Source organism: Triticum aestivum, unplaced genomic scaffold (assembly GCF_018294505.1).
Source record: "Triticum aestivum cultivar Chinese Spring unplaced genomic scaffold, IWGSC CS RefSeq v2.1 scaffold177693, whole genome shotgun sequence".
Taxonomy (NCBI): domain Eukaryota; kingdom Viridiplantae; phylum Streptophyta; class Magnoliopsida; order Poales; family Poaceae; genus Triticum; species Triticum aestivum.
In genome coordinates this window covers 1-7,752 of record NW_025226435.1, presented here as the reverse complement: position 1 = coordinate 7,752, position 7,752 = coordinate 1, and the positions used below count along the sequence as shown (strand labels likewise).

General features: G+C 40.0%; 1 long non-coding RNA gene across 1 annotated transcript; it reads left to right on the top strand.

The window, feature by feature from the left end:
- Positions 1 to 6: 6 nt before the first annotated feature.
- Positions 7 to 2,356, top strand: LOC123172600 (uncharacterized). The gene is made up of 7 exons (XR_006485648.1): positions 7 to 640; positions 730 to 843; positions 920 to 1,050; positions 1,161 to 1,270; positions 1,357 to 1,433; positions 1,523 to 1,596; positions 1,764 to 2,356. It is a non-coding gene; the product is annotated as an uncharacterized lncRNA (long non-coding RNA).
- The last annotated feature ends 5,396 nt before the right edge of the window (positions 2,357 to 7,752 follow it).

The window sequence follows — 7,752 nt, the reverse complement described above, 5'->3', positions numbered from 1 at the left end:
TTGTCATATTCACCCTTTCTTTGGAAATAAAGAAGAATTAGTCAGTTTTAGGTTTGAATGTCAGGCAAAAATCAAATGGGAGAAGCGACCTGTCAGTCCAGATTCTAATTGTTATTTGGTGTTGAGATTCATATGGCTGAGACATAATTTTAACTGGGCGCCTTCAGATGTAATCTATTGCCTCTGACATGTGATTTGCTACAAAATTATGTCTCAACTATCTATATTTTACATTACTACTGTAGGCTTCTGAAATGTAAATTATGCTAGGATGTTTAGCTTTAACTATGATATCCTAAATGCGCATGAAAATACTACTGGGATTACGACTAAAAAAATCATGACATGCGAGCAATTCTTGGTTGAAATACTGTGAGCTTAAATAACATGAGCTAAACTATTGTGCTATGTTCAGAATTGGTACTAGAAAAGATAATCTAAATTGTACATTGTGAAAGTATATTGGACTCTTGCCCTTTTGAAATTAGTCTTCTAAGTATTACTTAGTAATAAATGACATGATAACATGTTGGTTTAGTTTAAAGCTGTAGGCACAGGCTTGCGGTAGGGGAAAATCATTGCCAGTCGAAAACCAAAATGTTTATTTGTGATTATGATCAGGACTGCGCTTATTCTGAAAGTATGTTACACTCCTGCTCTTGGGTGATTAAGCCATTGTGGTTTTGCTTGGTAAATAAATGACATGCTAAATGTTGGTTGTTATTTCAGTGGCGACGACCAATAATATAATGAAGTTCCTTGCTTAGATGGTTGGTTAAGTCATAGGTACAACAAGGAAAGGGCCAGCAAGAAAATTAGCCAATAATTGGTTGACTGGTTTAAGTAAGTTGAATTCCTTTGTATATGACATCAGTTTAGTTTCTGCTACGAACCTGTTTAAGATGCCTCTCAAGCACAGCCCTAGGGAGAAGGTGGCTAAGAGGGCTTCTGAAAAGGGCCCAGGCTGAGGCTGAGGGGGAAACCGTTGAGTCCAAGAAGCTAATTGCTCTGAAATATGGTCTTAGCCATGTCACTTACCTCATCGAGCAGGTATCGATATGAGTTATCTCTTTGTTTGACCTAATTAATTCTTATTCATGGCATCTTTTTGTGGCTACAATAATCATTCATGTGATCAATCCTCGTGTTTTGTGCTGCAGAGCAACCCTCAGCTGGTCCATGATATTGACCTGGTTGTGGTTCCCAGCCCTGTGCAGGAAGTTGGGAGGTCCCATACTGCATTGTTAAGGGAAAATCACACCTTGGATTGGTATATTCTCACCTGTTCCACCCTTCTAAAATCTGTTACTGTAACTAGGAACAAATGCTCACCCTCTGTTGATTGTTCACAAGAAGACCGCCTCTGTTCTCTGCCTTACCACTGAAGAACGAGGACAAGCTTGAATTCAGCAAGATCTCGGAGGCTATCAAAGGTATGTTGCTCATATAACCCTTGCTATCATTGATTTGTAGTCCACTTGTTGTTACCCTTCTAACATCTCCAATGTCCGCTATTCTGCAGGCTAACTTCAATGACAAGTTCTACGAGGTCAGGAAGAAGCGGGAGGTGGTGTTTTGTGAAGCTCGCCGTTTCAGGTGCCTAACTGACTGCCACTTTCTATGTTTATGCTTATTTTCAGCTAGATAGTGGTTTTGGCCTGAAAGATTATTGCAAGCTGAGAATCTTTTAAACATCTTTTTTGACATGACTCGTATGATAAACTTCCTAAATATTCATTTAACATTGCTATTTTTCTTTTCAGAGCCATATGAATTTTTTATAGAAACATGAGTAGAGTAAAATGGGCACAGCTTCTGGTACATGTGAGGTACAGAATCGTCAATCTTTGTTGAATGTTGTAACATATTTACAACTGGGTTCAGTTTTGAATCAGATATAAAAGCCATTCAAGTTTCGGATAGTTATATGATGTGGCATGTGCATGCTTTATAGTCACCTTGCAAATTTCATGATGTCGCATAGATATTTCTGTATCTATATGAATGTCGGACCCTGTGTATAAAGGGGCTGTGCAGGACAAAATGCTATGGATCCAGAGGAGTGGGAGGGGAGAGTTTATCAACAACACATCAAGGAGAAAGCGTGACGTGGATTCCGAAGTTCCAGCTAACATAGCAAAATTGTATATAGAGAATGCCTGCATTTTGCTATTACATAGTTTGGGGCTATGTTTCTTTTAATTTTCATTATTAAAAGGATCCTTATCATTGCCAAATTATCAAGCATTTATTTTCAAATAACTCTTGGTTTGAAATGGGACCTTGCTCCATTTGGCGCAATGAGTAATGTTATTATATGTCTTATTGTAGACAAGAAGCATCCATTCTTATTGTAGACAGGAAGCCTTTGTTCTTTTTTTGCTAAGAGTTGTTAAATTTGTTACTATATGTGCTTGCCCACAACTAAACCATGCATTTTATTTTCAATGCACATGGATTCAGCAGGTCTCTACGTCATTTGGCGATGACACCCTTCTCTAAAAGATTATTTTGTACTCAATTTTTTTCCATAGGTTTTGGGAGATCCTTTGTGTAAATGATAGCTCGTAAAAACGTCGTTGTGACGGAGGGAGTATCACTTATCCATGTTAACATTGTGAATGATAAGTTACATAGGGGAGAAACTTTATCACCAACTAAAGACTTTGATATGCAAATAATTCTTTGTTCAAAGTCAAGATCATATACGCCTAAGTTAAGAAAAATAATGGCTTTAAGTTCTTCGTTTAAATTGGGCTTTTGCTCTATTTTGCAAGTTCTCAACCGTTTGAATAAGGAGAAGATAATTATGATCATTTTTTCTCTCACCTTATTACATGTTGATATTAGTAGGCTGAAAATGACATTACATCTTTTAAAAGAATCATTATTATTCAAACAATTGCTTGGAAAACATGTTTTTGCAGATAACTCTGGGTTTGAACTGGGATCTTGTGTCATTTGGCGCAATGGGTAATCTTGTTCACGGTACTTGCTTATGACATTTAAGTTGGCATACATGCCTGGCCATGATCAAATCTATTGATACATGTCTTTTTTTTCAAAGCACACACATGTTAGTGGGTCTTTGCGCCATTTGCGTACATGATTTCGAATGGGTCTTCGAGGACATGATAGCAAGTATTTTGTGCTATCAAATTAAAATGTGTATATACATCTCATTGTGGACAACAATCCATCGTGTTTCTTATTGAAGGGGATTAAACCATGGATATTTTTTTATCACGCACATGGATTTTAGCGTGGCTCTGTGCCATTTGGTGCAACAGGTCTATGATAATCATATTTTCAACTAAAACAATGCTTCCTTAACTGGTATGTACATGGTATACAAATATATTTTTTCAAACTCGGATTTCACAGCGTGATAACCATATTTTCAATATAGCATGCTTTAAAAAATAAGCTTTCTACTACCGATACCGAATAGGTCCTTGCAAAATGAAACTATTTTCATCGACAACATGGCTTTAGCGGGTCTCTGCGCCATTTGGCGCAACGAGTCATCTAGTAAAAGATAAGAATTGAAACATAAAAAGATCATCATGAAGCATATGACTAGCACATTTAAGCCTAACCCACTTCCTATGCATAGGGATTTTGTGAGCAAACAACTTATGGGAACAATAATCAACTAGCATAAGAAGGTAAAACAAGAATAGCTTCAAGATTTTCAACACATAGAGAGGGAACTTGATATTATTGCAATTCCTACAAGCATATGTTCCTCCCTCATGAGAATTTTCAGTAGCATCATGAATGAATTCAACAATATAACTATCACATAAAGCATTCCTTTCATGATCTACAAGCATAGAAATTTTATTACTCTCCACATAAGCAAAATTCTTCTCATGAATAGTAGTGGGAGCAAACTCAACAAAATAACTATCATGTGAGGCATAATCCAATTGAAAACTAAAATCATGATGACAAGTTTCATGGTTATCATTACTCTTAATGGCATACAAGTCATACCAATAATCATCATAGATAGCAACTTTGTTCTCATAATCAATTGGAACCTCTTCCGAAATAGTGGATTTATCACTAAATAAAGTCATGACCTCTCCAAATCCACTTTCATAAATATAATCATCAAAAATAGGAGGCATGCTTTCATCATAATAAATATTCTCATCAAAACTTGGGGGACTAAACATATCATCTTCATCAAACATAGCTTCCCCAAGCTTGTGGCTTTGCATATCATTAGCATCATGGATATTCAAGGAATTCAGACTAACAACATTGCAATCATGCTCATCATACAATCTAGTACCAAACATTTTAATGCATTCTTCTTCTAGCAATTGGGCACAATTTTCCTTACCATCGTTTTCAGGAAATATATTCAAAAGATGAAGCATATGAGGCAAACTCAATTCCATTTTTTTGTAGTTTTCGTTTATAGACTAAACTAGTGATCAAACAAGAAACAAAAAGATTCGATTGCAAGATTTAAAGATATACCTTCAAGCACTAACCTCCCCGGCAACGGCGCCAGAAAAGAGCTTGATGTCTACTACACAACCTTCTTCTTGTAGACGTTGTTGGGCCTCCAAGTGAAGAGGTTTGTAGGACAGTAGCAAATTTCCCTCAAGTGGATGACCTAAGGTTTATCAATCCGTGGGAGGCATAGGATGAAGATGGTCTCTCTTAAGCAACCCTCCAACCAAATAACAAAGAGTCTCTTGTGTCCCCAACACACCCAATACAATGGTGAATTATATAGGTGCACTAGTTCGGCGAAGAGATGGTGATACAAGTGTAATATGGATGGTAGATATAGGTTTTTGTAATCTAAAATTATAAAAAAAGCAAGGTAACTAATGATAAAAATGAGCACAAACGGTATTGCAATTGTAGGAAACAAGGCCTAAGGTTCATACTTTTACTAGTGCAAGTTCTCTCAACAATAATAACATAGATAGATCATACAACAATCCCTCAACATGCAACAAAGAGTCACTCCAAAGCCACTAATAGCGGAGAACAAACGAAGAGATTATGGTAGGGTACGAAACCACCTCAAAGTTATCCTTTCTGTTCTATCTATTCAAGAGTCCGTAGTAAAATAACATGAAGCTATTCTTTCCATTCAATCTATCATAGAGTTCATACTAGAATAACACCTTAAGACACAAATCAACCAAAACCCTAATGTCACCAGATACTCCATTGTCACCTCAAGTATCTGTGGGCATGATTATACGATATGCATCACACAATCTCAGGTTCATCTATTCAAACAACACAAAGTACTTCAAAGAGTTCCCCAAAGTTTCTACCGGAGAGTCAAGACGAAAACGTGTGTCTACCCCTATGCATAGGTTCATGGGCGGAACCCGCAAGTTGATCACCAAAACATACATCAAGTGGATCACGTGATATTCCATTGTCACCATAGATAAGCACGACAAGACATACATCAAGTGTTCTCAAATCCTTAAAGACTCAATCCGATAAGATAACTTCAAAGGGAAAACTCAATCCATTACAAGAGAGTAGAGGGGGAGAAACATCATAAGATCAAATTATAATAGAAAAGCTCGCAATACAGCAAGATCGTGCAAAGTCAAGAACACGAGAGAGAGAAAGATCAAACACATAGCTGCTGGTACATTTCCTCAGCCCCAAGGGTGAACTACTCCCCCCTCGTCATGGAGAGCGCCGGGATGATGAAGATGGCCACCAGTGAGGGATTCCCCCTTCGGCAGGGTGCCGAAACAAGCTCCTGAGAGGTTTTTGGTCGCTACAGAGGCTTGCGGTGGCCGAACTCCCGATCTATTGTTCGCTTCGATGTTTTTAGGGTATATGGGAATATATAGGCGAAAGAAGTCGGTTGGGGGAGCCACGAGGGGCCCACGAGAGTGGAGGGCGCGCCCAGGGGAATGGGGGCGCCCCCCTATCTCGTGGCCTCCTCAAAGCTTCCCTGGCTTGCACTCGAAGTTCCCTGGATTGCTTCTGTTCCAAAAATAAGTTTCCCGAAGGTTTCATTCCGTTTGGACTCCGTTTGATATTCCTTTTCTTCGAAACACTGAAATAGGCAAGAAAACAACAATATGGGCTGGGCCTCCGGTTAATAGGTTAGTCCCAAAAATAATATAAAAGTGTATAATAAAGCCCATAAACATCCAAAATAGATAAGATAATAGCATGAATGCTTCATAAATTATAGATACGTTGGAGATGTATCACTTTCTTCATGACTTATACATGTTCCTATGACTATGAGATTATGCAACTCCCGAATACCGGAGGAACAATTTGCGTGCTACCAAACGTCACAACGTAACTAGGTGATTATAAAGGTGCTCTACAGGTGTCTCCGATTGTACTTGTTGAGTTGGCATAGATTGAGATTAGTATTTGACACTCTGATTGTCGGAGAGGTATCTCTGGGCCCTCTCGGTAATGCACATCACTATAAGCCTTGCAAGCAATGTGACTAATGAGTTAGTTGCGGGATGATGCATTACGGAACGAGTAAAGAGATTTGCCGGTAACGAGATTGAACTAGGTATGGTGATACCGACGATCGAATCTCGGGCAAGTAACATACTAATGACAAAGGGAACAACGTATGTTGTTATGCGGTTTGACCTATAAAGATCTTCGTAGAATATGTAGGAGCCAATATGAGCATCCAGGTTCCGCTATTGGTTATTGGCCGGCGACGTGTCTCGGTCATGTCTACATAGTTCTCGCACCTGTAGGGTCCGCACGCTTAACATTCGGTGACGATCAGTATTATGAGTTTATGTGTTTTGATGTGCCGAAGGTAGTTCGTAGTCCCGGATGAGATCAGGACATGACGAGGAGTCTCAAAATGGTTGAGCCATAAAGATCGATATATTGGAAGGCTATATTCGGACATCGGAAAGGTTCCGGGTGATTCGGGTATTTTTCGGGGTACCGGAGAGTTACGGTAATTCACCGGGAGAAGTATTGGGCCTTATTGGGCCATACGGGAAAAGAGGAGGCAGGACAAAGGGAAGGAGGCGCCCCCCATGGGTCCAAATTGGACTAGGGGAAAGGGGGCGGGACCCCACCCTTGCCCTTTTCTACTCCCTCTATCTTTCCCTCTTTCTTCTCTCCTACTCCGGAAAGGAAAAGGGGAATCCTACTAGGACTTGGGAGTCCTAGTAGGACTCCCCACACTTGGCGCGCCCCCTCTAGGGCCGGCCTCCTCCTCATCCCTCCTTTATATACATGGGCACGGGACACCCCAAAGACACAATAGATACACAACTTGATCATTGATCTATTAGCCGTGTGCGGTGCCCCCCTCCACCATAATCCACCTCCGTCATATCATAGCATTGCTTAGGCGAAGCCCTGCGTCGATAGCTTCATCAACACCATCATCACTCCGTCGTGCTGACGGAACTCTCCCTCGAAGCTCTACTGGATTGTGAGTTCGTGGGACGTCACCGAGCTGAACATGTGCAGATCGTGGAGGTGTCGTACGTTCGATACTTGGATCGGTCGATCGTGAAGACATACGACTACATCAACCGCGTTTTCATAATGCTTCTGCTTACAGTCTACGAGGGTACATGGACGACACTCTTCCCTCTCGTTGCTATGCATCACCATGATCTTGCGTGTGCGTAGGAATTTTCTTTGAAATTACTACGTTCCCCAACACTTTCTTCTAAAACTGGCTCTTCCTATGAAGACGCTGGAATCTTTTCGTGATTGATGTGAGATCCTTGCTGAGCATTT